This window comes from Struthio camelus, chromosome 20 (genome assembly GCF_040807025.1).
Source record: "Struthio camelus isolate bStrCam1 chromosome 20, bStrCam1.hap1, whole genome shotgun sequence".
NCBI classification, from domain to species: Eukaryota; Metazoa; Chordata; class Aves; order Struthioniformes; family Struthionidae; genus Struthio; species Struthio camelus.
In genome coordinates this window covers 9423189-9439477 of record NC_090961.1, presented here as the reverse complement: position 1 = coordinate 9439477, position 16289 = coordinate 9423189, and the positions used below count along the sequence as shown (strand labels likewise).

The 16289-nt window shown below is 48.5% G+C and overlaps 1 protein-coding gene across 3 annotated transcripts in view; it reads right to left on the bottom strand.

Annotated features, from left to right (window-relative positions):
- ASTN2 (astrotactin 2) overlaps positions 1-16289 on the bottom strand; it is a 433162-nt gene that overhangs the window by 381688 nt on the left and 35185 nt on the right. The gene's annotated exons all lie outside the window — the stretch shown is intronic.

The window sequence follows — 16289 nt, the reverse complement described above, 5'->3', positions numbered from 1 at the left end:
CATCAAGGCAGCCTATAGATCCTCCATTATCTTCATCTCTGCCACCCTGGAATGGGAGATGTTTGGGCTGAATGGTCTAGCAAGAAGGCAAGCCCAGAAAATCAGGAGACCTCTGCTGGACCCTTAGTTCTGTCACTTGCCCCACATGGCCTTAGAAAGGGCTTTTGCCTCATATTATCAAATACATCTATGTACCTACCTCTCCCTAATGGTGCTTCGGGGAAGCAGACTGGCAGCCTCTATGTCCAGCTCCCACTGCACTGAAATCAAACAAATGGAGAAACTGCTTCCATAGAGGTCTAAGAGACTTCTGAGATTTCAAACACTATCCTGGTCTATGATGGAAAAAAAAGACCATTAAGAACTTTCCCCATGAAGGAACAGGAAAAATAACTTCTCTCTATCATTTCCCGAAACAGTGTGAATTTGGGTCACAATCAAAGGGTGAAAAACAAGCATCAGGCATAACCTGGCCAAGCCAAGGGCTATTTGCCTTGCCAGGGAGGCTACAGCACTGATGGACACTTACCCAATCAGTCACATACTCTTCTTTGAAGAAATGCCAGAGAAAGGACCCCTTTCCCTGACTTGAAAAATGTTCAGAAGTAGAGCATCTCCATGATATTTTGGATTTCTCAACATTGCTAGATGAAAGCTATCCTGTTGAGTGAGTTCTCAATCAAAAAACACGACCACAGAAGGAGTTAGGGCCCTAACCTACTTCCATACTCAAAAATAAAAATCCATTAGGTGGCTAAATACTTCAGAAACTGCGTCCCTTCATCTCTCCACTTTGGTACTCCGTCTGTAACAGAGCATCCTCCTTTGTAAATTGCCTCTGAGAGCCTCAGATCTCTTCTAAAAGAAAATAGTATTATTCTCAGGATTTAAAGAAAAAAAAAAAAAGGATGCAAGAAAGCTAATTAGTCCTCGTATTCTTAGAAGAGTTTGCAATACACAGCATTTAAATGAAGTCTGATTTTTGGATTGCAATGCTAAATCTTTGCATTGTGTCACCACAAGTTTCTCTTCCAGAGATACCTTTTTTTGTTCACCTTGAGCACTTTTAAAGGGAAAGAAAATTCCTTTAGGTACCAAAGCAAATTCATAATCCAGCTCTCCACCACTTACCAACTTGAGCACATTAAAACTCTGTTAAAAGCAGAGCATGATGAGTCCTTGAGGCCTCACTCTCCAAGGATGTGTGCACATAAAGCAAGGAAAATGTGTGGTTATTAGAGTTTAGCTTTATTGTTTTCATAAAACACACTGAAGATTGTGTTTATGATTCTGGAGAAAATAAAACCCTCTCTCCAATTGTTAAAATAATGAACACAAGATACTCCAGTGACTTCTAAACAATCAAACACTTTGAACTTGCATAGCACCCTCTACTTGGATTTCAGAAAAGTCTTCACAAGAATGAAAATAAGTCATGTTTTGTGGCAGATAGAACCAATATCCTACTGTATAGCCAAAGGAAGAAGGATAGCTTAAGCAATCATTGCATGTGTCTAAATTACAAAGACCAGGAAGGCAACTCTTCAACTCGCTGCAAAATTGTTTAAGAGTCAGTTTTACCAGCCTTCACTAACATCGGAGTTTCTCAATGATCAAATCCCTTTCAAGACTGAGACCTGAGCAGCAGACTCATTTAAACATGCTCAAAATCGGAAACATCTTCCCCTGCATCTTCTCTCTGGCCTCTGTCACAGACTTCTCACGTGGCTTCAAATCAGTCATTTCAGTAAGCTGAGCCTCGTGCACGAGGACCGTTGCTTCCAAACCTGCCAAACCCGTTGCTGTTTCCAAGCCAAGGCCAATAAAGCACCTCAACAGGTCATTTCTTTACGCCACGCAACCTCCCCTACAAACAGGGGAAGGCTAAAACGGGGATTGAACCCACTCCTGCCATGTATGAAGTGCATCAAGGGGGAGGGAGGGATCGATCACTTCTTGAGGCCAAAGTCTCCTTCCTCCTCCCGGCTCCTCCAAACCCCTGATGGCACCCAGCTGAGTTGGGTAGCCTGAGGGCTGTCCCAGGCCATGCTCAGGTCCCCACCTGCACCACTGGTCACACCCTCAAAAGGGCTTTTGCCTGCCCTGCATCCCTATTACACTTAAGGGCTTCTGCATCTGGCTTTGAGGTGGCATCTGTGCTGACCAGGGCATGCCAGCCCGATAAATTACGCTGCTCGAGGCATCAAACCGTTTCCATCACATCTCCTGCTCTACCCCCAAGGATGGAGGAAGGGCAAACCAAAGCGTTCCCCCCACCTTGAAACACAACAGAGACTCCATGGGGTTATGAATTACTGAATGGAGCTGACTTTTATTTAGCAATGCTAAGATGGAACGGAAACGCAGACCTCCCATGAGCCACGTCCCCAGCGCAGCAGCCAGCGTGCATCACAGCAGCACCCAACACCCTTCCCCAGCTCGCTGCCATGGCAGTGCTGGGGCAGGCGCCAAAGGGCTCAACCAAGCGGGATTCTTACCGATCCACAGTCTCTCTGCCCATCATCCACACCTGATGCCCACCTGGCACAGCAGGGATCATAATCATCTCCAGAGAAGCAGAAGGAAATATGGCCTTGGATTGGGAAGGGAGAGAAGCTCTTTAGACAGGCGACCTCCTCCGTACCCCCCCCAACCCTACTCGAAAACCTAGGCTGAGCCAGTACCGCAGGCCCTCTCAGCCCCTATCTGGCAGTTAACCTGGAAGGGCAGACCTGGCTGAAGCAGGTCTCTTTTTGGAGCTCCAAGCGTAAGGGAACAGCTTGGGTGTAGAAAATGTAAAAATCCAGTGAGGGTGGAGATACTGAGAAGGTGGTAGCAGAGTCTGGCTTTCAGACAGTTTCACACACGCTTTCTGGAAGGTATTATCGTCAGCTTTAAACCAACCTATTAGCATGAGCCTTTGGGGCTTGTAATAAAAACAGAGATGTTTTTCCCAGAGCCAAGGTAGATAGAAGCAGTCTGAAAATTAAAGCAGCAGCCTAAAAAAAGACTCCAATTCCATCTTTCCCTTTACGTATATTTATTTGCAGGATCCCCAGAGACAGAGGTCAGCTCTGGAGCACTGGAGACCAAGCTGTGTTTATCCCTAGCACTAGTGTGACACATAGGCACTTTCTGCATTACAGACCTACCGCGTTGACGTTGAAACCTGTCAAGCACCAGAAACCAGCGTTGTCACCACTACGACTGGAGTATAAAGTGGCATAAGTCAATGCTGCAGGACAGCTAACTAGCAGCTTCATTCCACAAAGCACATAACAAGACTGAACTGAGGCTTAATTGATTTCAAAGAACCACCATATCTGATAGACACAGCCAGATCCTCAAGTCAAGGCAACACTGAGCACCCAAAGCAACAACGCAGTCTCTACGCACCACCCCCCAGCAGCATGTCTCCAAAGGGATGAGGAAGGAGCAGTTTGCAGGGTTCCACTTTTCCTGTCCTGCAAAGCTCTTTTATGGACCTCGTCCTGAAGAAAACAACTAGAACCAACACAATGCCTCCAAGACATTTGTTTTATTATGAAATAGATGAAATATAGCTCTTCGACTTGGACAAAGCTGAGAATCAAATTATCCTGCAAAAGATTTGTCACTGTGGCTGCCCTTGATCATCACATCACAAACAATATTGCTACCTATACTCTGATATGATTCTCACATATCAGAAAGGAAAACTAGTATTTTCCCAGAGAAGCATGCAGGAGTCCTGCTAACTCCAATTCTGCAAACACAACTCATCCTGACTACAGGAGGCTCAGTTGCGCTGATCACCACCCCAGCCTGTGAATCCGGCCTTTTTTTTTTTTTTTTTTCCTCTCTCTCCTTACTCTCGATGTTAATGGAAGAAAATCTCTGGATCCACTTGAAAATGAATTATACTTCAGTAATTGCAGCTGCTATAGGGCAGTTTTAGGTCAAACTGCCCTTTTTGTGCTGCGTCTCAAACACTATAGATGATGAATGGGCTCATTTTCAGCAGAGCTGAATACTCGGAGCTCCAGGTGAAGTCCACGCAAACCACAGATGCTCACCACTCCAGTATTAAATCAATGTGCGAGCCAAGCACTACCCTTAATAAACCAGCCACAAGCATGCTAATACAAACACTACATAGGCCCACGCTGCTTGCTACTTCTTGTGATCTTCCGGCAGGTCCACTGCACACAGCTTTCTCCTCTGATCCACAAGACTGTCTTCTCCAGACCATATTTGATTGCTTAAGAAATCTATGCCACTCTCTTCGTGCAAAAGGACCTTCTCAGCTCGAAAGAGTGATTTTCCCCCTCCTCTCCCATTCTTACTCCACGTTAATTATTAAGATAGGGTGGGATTCAAGAGACTAATTACCACTGTAAAGTTACTCTCCTGAAGGCTGATAAGGGAAGTAATTAGGATGGACAAGCATGGATTACAGCTCTCTAAATCTCTTTCTTGTCAAGATAATGCTATTGCCCAACCTTAAAAATGACAACTGAGTACACAGGCAAAAAAGAAGCCGTTGTGGAGACTGGAACAACAGCATGGCCCTTACAGAGCAGAAGTCGTGACGTTGCGCAGGAGGAACCCCTCTCCTACTGCTGGAGACATGGCCTGATGGCATCCACTTCTGGCTGGCAAAATCCGCCACCTCTGACGTGCAACCTCAGCAGTCCCCGACACAGGCCACCCTGCGCCCTAGGCAGTGTGACAGTTCACGCTTGCATGCAAGTTACTTGTATTTAATATCACTGAGGTATCACGCTCCTTCAAGCCAACATAGCAAACACCTTCCTGCCCTCTGCAAGCTGTGCCTTTCACTGCTTTGCCTTCATTGAGCCTCTTTTCACCTCCTCCTATATAAGCTAAGACACAGAAAACACTCAAGCACTAGATAGAAAATGACAGCCGTTCAATAGGGCTGTCACAGGACATGCATCCCCTTGACACGAGGGTAAAGGTGACACTTTGCAGCAGTAGAAGAGAGCGTGACAATCCCGGGAACCTGGCTGCTCTAAGCAGAGCCTGGAAAGTCCCACGAGCACTAACCCTGTGCATGCCACCTGCACCTTTCGTCCTGTGGTCTGTCAACTCCAAATTGCTTGCCTGTACGGAAGAGGCCTCGGCGTGAGCCAGAGCACCAGCAAGTCAGGGGATATGGATTTAAGCGCAGCCTCTACAAGAGCCATGCTATGTCACCTTGTGCAAGCCATTTTCTGCTTCACAGCTGTGAGAGAAAGTCTGCCCTTACGCCACATCCCTGTGCTTGTCAAGTCTGCAGACAAATCTGTACATTTATGCGATACATAGTAAAAAATGAGCTTCAAGCTCAGGCAGAGCCACCAGGCACTCCCAAAATAAAATCCTCATACAGGTAACGAAGCACAAAAGTTAGCTAGCTTATCCAAGTTCCCGCAGCTCATATCACTCGTAGCGTACTCTCTTCCACTCGCTGGAATATCAGTTCCCAGGGTCACATTTTTACTGCAGACATGCACATCCCAAATGCATTCCTCACACATACGCATAGATTATTTTCCTACAACAAATTCAGGGACCCTGTGGTAGAGCATTTATAACTAATACATGTTCTAATGTTGCTGTTCACCTGAGACACCCAAAACTTTCCAGTCTCATTTGTCATTTTTTTTTTTTTTAATACTTTCTTCCCCTCAGGCCAGTCAAATCAGTCCAGATAATTTTAACAGCCACAGACATGCAAAGTCATCGCAAGGTCATTTATTGGTTACTTTTCAGTTTCAAGTCTGGAAGATTCTGCAGTATTTGGAACTGAGGCTTCTGATTACCTGCGACATATTGAAACGAAAAGGAATTGGCTAAGGAAAGACAGCGATGAAGCACCCATTGACACCTAGGTAATTAAGGAGAAACAAACGATTTTGTTGGCTGAAACAAGAGGAAAAACAACGCAAAGCACTTTATTCTAGCAAGGAGAAGAGGGAGGAAAGGAAAAAGCAGCAGCTAATGCATTTCCCTCAAAAGGGTTGGATTTGCTGAAGCCAAACCCTTTCAAAGACGTTTGCATTTCAGCGGGAAGCTTGTCAGGTGCCACGTGGAGACTCTTGTCTCTTCTGATCAGAGAGACAGCAGAAGAAAGGAACGCACTAAATTGAAAAACACAGCCTTTGCAGATCCACAGGATGGGCAGATCGACACAGCTCCATTTCGAAACAGAAATAGTCTACAGGCTCCGAACAAAAGCCAAAGTGCTGAAGCCCGGAAATTTGTCACCAGACCAAGTGATCATTCTCCGGCCAGCCTTAGAATCAACATTCAGGAAATTAATCCCTTGGGAAACCTGTGACTCCCTAGTGACAGCTAAATGCTTGCTCTTCAAGGGCCGTGACAAGACGATGCCAGGGTTAGGTCCGGACCTGCACACCGCACAGCATGCTTTACCAAAAAAGAAGTTTTACTGTGAACTTGAGCGCTTTGCTCGCAACGCGAGTGCATCAATCTACACTCAGAATGTGTTTATTAAATGTTTTTAATATCACAGTGGCAGACAGAGTAATACAATCAAGACTGAGTCACACATCTTTCCGAGTCCGTGGGGACTGCGGGTACAAGCCTGTTTTTGTTTCTTTCACATGGAATGATCAAGATACAGAACTAGCAGCTCAAATCACATGCGCTCTCCAGGGGCAGACTACGGTAATTAGTTTGTGTGCATTAGAGGCATTTTTGGTTTCAAGCACTGCTCTGACAATCTAGCAGGCATACTCAAATTGCTGGGCAGCGAGTGCTTGGGAAAGCTGCGGGTGCTGAGCGGTTAAAAATCTGGTCCAAAAGTTGGCCTTGTACTGCCAATCATTTGCTACCTATAAAAAGCACTAGACTTCGGGCCATATTTTTTTCATGTGCAAACACCTTGCAGGCAAGAGTAACTGTGAGGGAAGACCTCCGCGATCCCGTCACTCCCTGTGCATTCAACTGCAATCACAAATTCCTAGTGCATCTACAGAGACACCTGTCCACCCCCTGCTTTGGGCAGGGGAGAGAGAAGATGATTCCTTCATGCCTGAGCATCTGTTCTGCACGCGAAGCAGCACTGGAAGAAACCCTGTGCTTGCCTTGGCTGACCTAAGCCTGAAAGTAGGAGGGCAGTCCATGCGCAATTTAAATATGAAACGACAGAAAGGCAGAAACCCATCTGCGTGGTTACAGCAACCTAATAACCTCTTACCGGTATGCCAAGGACAAGCCTTAGCAGCGGGTTTCTCCCTTCCAAACGGGCACCATCCTCCCAGCAGACCTGGCGTCAAGAGCATGCCTGGGCCATGCACGTGCCATTGTGCTTCTTGCAGGAAGTGTGCCTGCCCCTTCTGTACCTTGCCAGCAAAACTGAAACACCCTTAGGACTCTCCAGACATGGAGCTCTATTTACTGAGATAGTTTCTGCTAACCTCCAAAGTAGAGGTGGCCTGGAACAGCCCAGCAGCAGTGCTTTCTTCTGGACTAGGGCACGCACTGGGATTCGGGCTGTAGTCAAGCTGGTTTGGTAGCTGTGCAAGATGGACAGCGTTCAAGTAAACCCATCATGCAGCACAGGAAAGCACGGGGGAGTCTTACTTTAATCTCCTTAAAACAAGGCAAATCCTACCGTTCTAGGAGCGCTTCGCCTGGCTCTCCTACACGCAGGAGATAACCTTTCAGGCAGAGCTAACCCGGATCAGAGGTACCGCCACCGCAGCCACCACACTCAGTAACGCACAGAAATGAGAGGGAGAAGGGAAAAAAAACGCAGCCTCCCATCAGCACAAACCGCTCAGAGCGGCATGGGGAACAGAGAGGACAGTATTAAACTACTCTAAGGTCTACTCTAAGCCAGATGTAGACTGCCTGAGAGTGATTGTGGACTTCTCATGACGATCTAGTGTCCTAGAGCCTCCATTCAACACAGCAAGTGCCTTCCCCGTTTGTAATGGCTGCAAAGAAAATTTGGAAACCACAGGATACACCAAAATGCACATGCTACCTGATAATACAGGCAGTCCACACCAGGAACCTACACACCTTGCAACTGCTTGGGTCCTCATAAGATGCCACGGTGCTTCCTGCAGGGAGCGTGCCTAACCCTTCTGCACCTTGCCAACACAGCATAGCTGAAGTCAAGGCTATTTCCCTGCTGACCATGAAATCAGTGAAAGAGAGGCACGTACCTCCACAAACATCTATCCAAATATAGCACTACCAAAGGCAACCTGGACATCAAGGTACAACCATGGGATTGAGTCAATTTTCTGTTTGCTTGAAAGTACTGAGAAAAAGAAACCTTACAATGTTTTTCTGTGAACTTAATGTTTCATTTGACAGCCAGTTCTAAAATAGTTAATGCTTCAAACAAAATAAAAATAGAAAAAAAAGAGATAATTAAGTCATTGTTAGGCCAAATCTGCTTTAAAAAAAAAAAAATTGTTTGGTCCAGAAGAATCTGTCCATTTCTGTCAGGAAGCAAAGGAAGTTTGCTTTGGCCTTGGGAAATTACAGTCTATTGCTATAAATTTGTATGGACAGTTTTACAGCCCAGTAGAAGACAGTGGCAGGTATAAGGCATCCCTAGACAGCCTATGTTGGATAAGCGCCATGCTCTGGTCCAGCATACAGCCTCAAGGGCCTGGGAGGCCACGGGCTCACTTGACTCTGCATAAGGATCAGCCTCATCTTTGCAATCAATCCCTCTGGCACCATGAATGAGCACAAGATAAGGCAGCTTGCACCAGTGCTGCCCTAACTCTCTCTCATCTCTTCGGCACTCATCTCCCCCAGTCCTCCCCCTTCCCAGCACTACGCTCCCAGAAGATGGAAACCTATCGAAGGCCAGCAGGTTGAACAAATCGCGCTGCCCTTTCCCTTTACGGAGCGCGACTCCGCATCTCACCAGCGCTCCGCTGCCCACTGCACTGCCTCCGTATGTCGGCGTTTATTAGACAGCATTTATGCACCGAGATCTGCACAAAGCGAGCTGCTAACGGCGAGAACTGGCAAAATGCAGCAGCACCATAATGACTCCAGCCTGGGAGATCAGCTCCCGGCATTCTGCCTATTAAGCAGTTTATTTTCCGAGTCAATGCATTCAAGGACTTCATTGTTTAACATTCATACACAACTCTTGTCACCTGGCAGGTCAGGATAAATTAGGTGTGTGCGTGCGCACATATGCAACTGGGACACAGAGGGCTCCCCACCGCTAAGCACAAGATCAGCTGCAGTGATTAGCAATCAAAATTAAAACACAAAACAGTGCATACTAAATCCAAGGGAGAGGGAAGGAGAGAGAGACAGAGAAGAGCCAGCTGACGGATGACATTAAGTGGAAAAACAGGAGGTTACGTCTGAACCTGAATCTGCCTTCTACATGTTTTTAAACAGGGTTCACTATCGCCACCCTCGTAGTTTCACATTGGGGCTTCTCGCACCAGTATCCCATCTCCCCTCCACAGCTCCTGGGTTGTGCAGGGGAAAGGAGGGTCACACAAAGCTGTCGCGCCCCAGAGCTTCGCAGACTGGGATCACCTGCACCAGGTAGTTCCTCAGCCAGGCCAGACGCACTGATTCGAACCAGAATTAGCCCCTTTTCTTCACACCAGTCACTGCAGAGGAAACGGTAACGCTGCTGTCACTGCGCTTGCCACTCTGCATGCGCAGCTGGGGGTCAGGAAACCTTCTTCAGGCTTCACCCGGGTTGCCTCTTGCTCCCTCTGCACCGACGTTTGGCTAACAGGCATCCAGTCACCCTCTCCTGCCCTGCTTTTTTTTAAGGCAAGACCGCAAAATAACCCCGAGTTAAGAGACACTATTTTAAGTCAGAGAAATCCTAGGGAACTCCCCAGGGCAGCGGATGGACTGCACCCTCCCTCCCACCACCCCAGGTCAGAGCAAAGACTGCAGAAACAGGTCTATGAAGATCCCAAAAGTTTGAGGGGCTGGTTAATTACGTGGAGCCGTGCTGCTGAGGAAGGGAAGGTGAGGAAGACAGAAAAACAGAGAGATAAGCTACTTGCTTCTGCACGCGATACAGGAAAGGATTAGATACTTACAAATATTTTATCCTAGCCAAAGTAATTGCACCACTTGTTCTTATGAGTCAGAGCTATTTATTTTCATGCTTCAGGGCATCAGTTGATCACACCAGCTGAGGTCAGGCAGAAATTCCCATTGCTCCTGTAAGTGTTTTGCATATTGCAGGAAAATATGTTATTAGTAGTGACTGCAGGGCACTACAGCTTGGGAGTCCTCCCTCCCAGACCCACTTCAGTCTCTATCAGATGACGAGGAGATGCTGAGTAGACCAAGAAGAACTTATTCTCCCGGTAGGTCAAAGTATTTCAGCCTATCCACTGGCCTCCTAACCTCCCCCACGCAGCACAGTCACTGCGCTCCCCGGTTTTACAGGAGGTACCTACCGCCAGTGAAGAGCAAACATCCCATGCCCCCTGCCCCGGGGAACGGGTGGAAGATGGTGACGCCCTAGGCACCTTTTGGGCCAATTACAGCCTGTCACATCTAGCCGCTTTCCTACTCTGGGCAGCAACTGGACGGAGATAGCAAGGGGAAGACTATCCAGACGAGAGAAGAGATAATATCAGTCATACAGGAGGTGAAAATAAAAACAACTGCTATCAACCCTGCGCCCAAGAGCCAAACCAGGGTCAGGAAAGCTCATTTCAGAGGCCAGTGACTCTGTGGCCTTTGCCAGGAGCAGACATGCATAAGTGCTCATTTCTGAACGCTTAAGGATTCACAGCTTTAATTGTGTCAGCACCGAGGACCCTCCCAAAACCAACGTTCGGCCATTAATAAACGCAAACCAGGCAGCACAAACGTGGACGGGGCAGAGGAACGCACAGAGAAAGCGGCCAGGAATCTCTGAGCGAGACAAAAAACTGCCTCCCCTTACTGCTCCCTCTCTGCGCTAACTAGGCAGCCTGTGGTTACTCTCAGTAATTCGGGAGCATTTACTAAAGGTCTTGGAAAGAAAGAGCCATCGATCTCGAGCACCGAGCATGAAATGAACCAGCAGAGGCCAACGCTCGCCAACGCAGAGGTCCCCTTTGCGCAAACAGCAGGGTCTGCTGCCCTTCGAGCTGCCAAGCCAGGGTCCCCGGGGCGGCGCGTGGTGCCCACCGCCCCAGCCAGGCGCAGGGGCAGGGAAGGCGCCTCGCGCGGGGCCGGACGGGCGCTCCGGTCCGAGCGCAGGCACGGCCTGGAGCTGGGCGAGCAGCGACCTGCCAGCAGGTCGGGGCGCGGGCTGGGCGACGGAGGAGGCGGCGAGGTGCTTAGCCGTACCCGCAGGTGAGCGCACGGACACCGACAAGGAGCGCCTGAAGTCCCACGCATCCGCTTTGCAACGCCTCCTGGAGCTGCGATAGCACAGCCCTGTACCCTTCCTTCCTTTAATCAGTACTAATCTCCACACTTCATTCCCAGCTGCCCTCCCAAGCTAAGGCATTTTGTCTCCTCACCCCAGCTCCGATGCTCACCCCAGTATCTTATACTTCTTGACCTATGCTTCGCTGATCCACATTAGTAATGACAGTGCTGCAGCAGTAGCTCCATAACTTTAATTATAAGACAATTTCTGTTATAATCCCTGGTTTTGACTCACTGCCCCTCTCTCCCTCCCCTTGCCTTCATCCTTTCATTTGGTCATTGCCGAAGGGAAGTCATGCAGATAAGGAGGAGTTTTAACAATTAGCTATAATGATAATACAGACATCACTTTCATAAAGATGTCTGAATACTGCTTCAAGGGCAGGACGGCTAAAAAAATCTTGCTCTCTACAGCTTTGAAACGTCTCATGTCATCAAAAACAGCACCAGGATTATTTTCTGAAGCTAGTATTTCTTTTTCAGATAAACAATTTCGGTTCCATCCTTTCCAAAACTCTGCGATATCCTTTCCTCACCTTTTGCGTCTTGCCTTTCAGCAGAGCCCACCTCTGCCAAGAGGTGCAAGCAACCCCTAGCAAACTCCAAGAAGGGCTACGAACTCACCAATACCTCCACGCTTTGGCATCTGCTGTGTAATGACTCCCTCGCAAGTGAGCCAGGCTACAGAGAAAGCGTCAAGCAGATGAAATCCTCTGACCCAGATGTTAGAAAACCGCAGGTTTTACACCCAGACCTTCAGTTAAACTCATTTGACTTCCCCCAGCGACTCACTTCACCTCTCATCCCCCCAAGCTGTCACCAGGGATAATATTTTTTCCTGACAGGCTTTGTTATTCAGAGGTAGAAGATTCTGTAAATGCTGAATTATTATCATCAAATTATAATACTCAGAACATTGTCTCCCTTTGGGATTCATGCTGCAGGAGGAGAGAGCACAGCACAGGCACTCAGAGTTGAAATGTGCTATGTTTAGTTTCCTTAGCGATAGCGAGGATGGATGCTGCTTCAGTGTTTTCTCTCTCTTCCTCAGCTGCCCTGGAAGAGGGAAGAGTCTCTCTCTCTCTCTCTCTCTGAGAAGTCTTCTGGTGGAGAGAAATGAACTATATTTGAAAGATAATTTTGGAGAAAATGGGAACAAAAATGTCAGAAATGTCATAAAGAGATTTTTGGAATTTCCTTTCCATTTCGGGGGAAGGAGATGGGGGGGGGGGGGGAAAAAAAACACCACAGTGTTTTGTATTTCACTGTTTTCAAGAGGGGATGGCGCACATTGCGTTACCAGCCTCTGGGGCTCTCTGTAGATCCCTGATGGAGACCTCCACCAACCCCTGGCTCCTCACTAGCCCTCACCTCTGGGCAGCACCTGGGGCATCAGCCTCAAGCCTACAACCTCCCTGTGAGCAGTGATCACCCACAAAGAAAGGGACTGTCAAGACCTTGGCAGTTCAGTGGCTTAGACTGGGCAAGGAGAAGAAAAGCAAAAATAAAAAACAAAAAACCCACAAACAAACAAAAAAGCAAAAGCTATGGAAACACTGCTTGTCACCAGCTAATGGACCAGGATGTTTTGTAGCTGTTTGTCCTTACAGTGCTGGAAACTAATATCCACACTATTGGAGGAGCTGGGCAACCCCAGTTTCTTACCAACGGACTTTGCACCCCTCCAAGCAGCTGCCCAATATGATCACAATGCTCCGTACGTTTGGTTTGCTCTTATTTCTGCTTCAGAAACAAACACGCAGCAGATTACAGAGAGAGCCATTTGCAGCACAAGACAACTGTGCAGCATTTTGAGTTTCTCGTAGGAGAAAACACGTCCTAGCACCCTTTGGTCATCCTTTTCATGCACCCCACCAGCGAAGGTCAGCGCTAATTGGACACACAGCGTGCAAGACCGTGACTCCAGAAGGCCCTGGGACACTTGTCTCCCTAAACACGCAAGAAGGCCAACTGACTTTGGGATTTCTCAGAGCGCACACAGAGGCAGCGAAGGTCACTTCTGCTGAGTACGGTCTGGAGGAAGAGCAGCACTCGCTCCTTGTTTAGCGCTTCCTTTTCTGCCCAGTTGAACACTTCCTTTTGCATCCCTGCAGTGATTACAGTTTCAGAGCACCGTGCAGCGGGCACACTCAGCCCGGCCCGGAAATCTCACAGCAAGGAGGAGCTGACCTGCAATTTGGCAAGGCAGAAGACCTGCTACATTATGTTGGCTCATTCTGATATCTTGAAGGCCCCTCAAATGTCATGTTCTCAGGAGAAGAGGTAAAGACAGCCAAATCTCCAGAGATGGGCAAAGGCTAATAAATTGCTAAATATTGAGAAGAAAGTCAGGAGAATTCAATTCCCTAGGAGCTGCGGCCATCCAGCGAGCACGGGAAAGCAGCCGCCTGCTCCCAGCTCTGACGGCCCCCGTTATTCCTACCAAGGCAGCTGTTCCAATGCCTGCCTGTTTCCATAACTCAGGCCAAGAGCCCCAGAAATCTTCCAAGCAAACAACAGGAAAACACAAACACTGCAAACATGCAACAGCCCAGCAGTAAGTCACGGCGCAGCAGAGCTCAGGCGCACGGCGTCTGCTTCCCTCCAGCACAGGGAGGGAAAAGGAAAGCCTCTTGCAAGCCGCAGCCTGCCAACAGTGGCCTGCAAACCTCAGACGGGAGTTTTTGCTCCCCCTCTGCCACAAAACTTGCCCTCGGCCATCTCGCAGCAGGGGCGGCAAGTGGCATTCCCAGCCCTGAGAACCTGCCCTGACCTTGAGCACGTCACTTCATCGCCGCGTCCGCTTTCCCTTCTCTGCGGCCAGGAGCTCCTAAGCACAGGGGGACTGTGATCTCTCAGAGCCTTCAGGTGCTGTGATATGACCAACCACTTGGCTAATAAGTAATAAAAAGGAAGGACGCTCATAAACATGATCATTTTCTCGCGTTGCAGACCCTAGAAATCTGACGATGCGCTGCAAAGGGACGCAGGCTTGCCAGCACCCATGACAAATTTCAAAAGAACGGGAAAGCTTTTGCCTAAACGCTGTTCTCAGTGAAACTTGACCTGTTCCCCCTCCTACAGGGACAGGATCTGGATTTTGTCAGAAACGTGGCACATCGTCAACCAATAAATTACCCTACAGCGTGCTGTCCGAGAGGAGAGCGCATCTCACAAGATGATGCTCTCCCTTCCTTTTTCACAGCCTTTCCCGAGGTGCCTAGGCACAACCGAAATTGCCGCTCCCGCCGTAGCTGTGCCGCGCAGCAAACCCCAGCTAGCGTGGGTAGTGGAAACGCTAGTCCCGTTAGTCCTAATGAAAAGCAGGCAGGGCTTGGTGCATCAGCAGAGCACCAGGCTCATGGGTCCATCAAGGCCCGGGTGGGACCGCGTCGGTCATCCCACGGCTCCGCCAGCATCCGATGTGCCCCGCAATCCTGCCGCTCGCCGAGTTCAGGGTGCAGTTTACTTCTGCCCCCCACGCGCTTCTGCTGTCACATTCACTGCTTCTCCCTGGAAAAGATGACAGCAGATGATACAAGACCTTGAAATTAATTGCAATGGGGAAAAAAAAAATTTCAGAGTGACAAAGAAACCCTGTCATAAGCCACATTATTTGTGGGATTTTTTTTTCTAGAGAATTTTAGAGTTTGCTTGGGGTTTGCTTTGCGTTTTGCAACTCAGGCCCACAGCTTTAACAGACATAAGCCAGCACTGTGCCTGTATACGGACAGGCAAGCAACCGATCAGCCCAGAGTCCCCTTAGAGCAGCCACGCACACCTCGCTGCAAGAACGACGAGCGTCCCAGGCCAAAAGCCACCGCGTGCCTCCTCCTAGTGCCTTGGGGAGCTGCTGCTTCCTCACTACTCAGCCCTGCGATGCTGCACAGCGCAGGGGCCGATGGGCCTAGACCACCTAGTTCCTTAAGCCACAACAGGCCAGTTTACGGGATCGGGCTTCAGCTGAGAGCCTGGCCCAAGGAGCAAAGTCAGGACGTGACGTTGTGTGCAAACGCAAGCTGTGCATCGTGTAGCTGCAGACACTGCTGGACACCGCTGCGGATCCAGTCTGGAACGGTGCTGGAGGCATAAACGGGGCAAATTTCTCACTCTCTCACTTACCTACTTCACGATTCTTACCTGCCAATACCACCCACTACTCCTTTCCGGTTATCCTGAACAGGGGGAATGGACACCTCAGGAAGATAGGAGAATCAAAACAAAATAAACCAACAGCCACACCCCTTACAAGCCCAATATTTAAACCTGCTTTTGCTTGTCAGTTTGCTTATATCAGCTCCAGAAAACCCAACCAGGGCTTTTCCCCCCATGTATTTAAATGGCTGCTTCTTTTATGGAGTCTCACATTAACAGAGAAGAACAGGCACAATAATAGGGAGATCATTAGTAAATGGATTATCCAGGCATTTCAGGGGAGGGTCTTTCCGGTGGAGGGCGAAAAGACAGGGGAAGACACATAAGGTCAGCACAACCACAGGAGCTCTCTGGAGGACAAGCAGTCCTTGAAAGTTTACAGATTTCAATGCATTGATTTAAGTCAGGAAACAGCCCCTTAAGATTTTGAAGTCACCTTTCAAGGCTACTCTTAATCAACAACCCAGGTGCAGCAAAGAGGGTCCCAACCAGAGGCAGAAGCCACAGCAGCCAAAGGTCTCGAGAGCAGGGCTTTCCCCTCCACCTCCCGGCAGCCAGCAGCCCGGCCAAGCACATCAGGCCAGGACGGGAACCGGGCAGCTGAAACTGGCCCTGGAGCAGATTTATTTCCAATGTTTGCTAATCAAGTTTCTCCTGTACGGGATTTATTTTTGGGTAGTGTTTTTACAGGAGAAAATTAAATGACTAACAAGAAACAACCCAGGGTATTTCATGCCAGC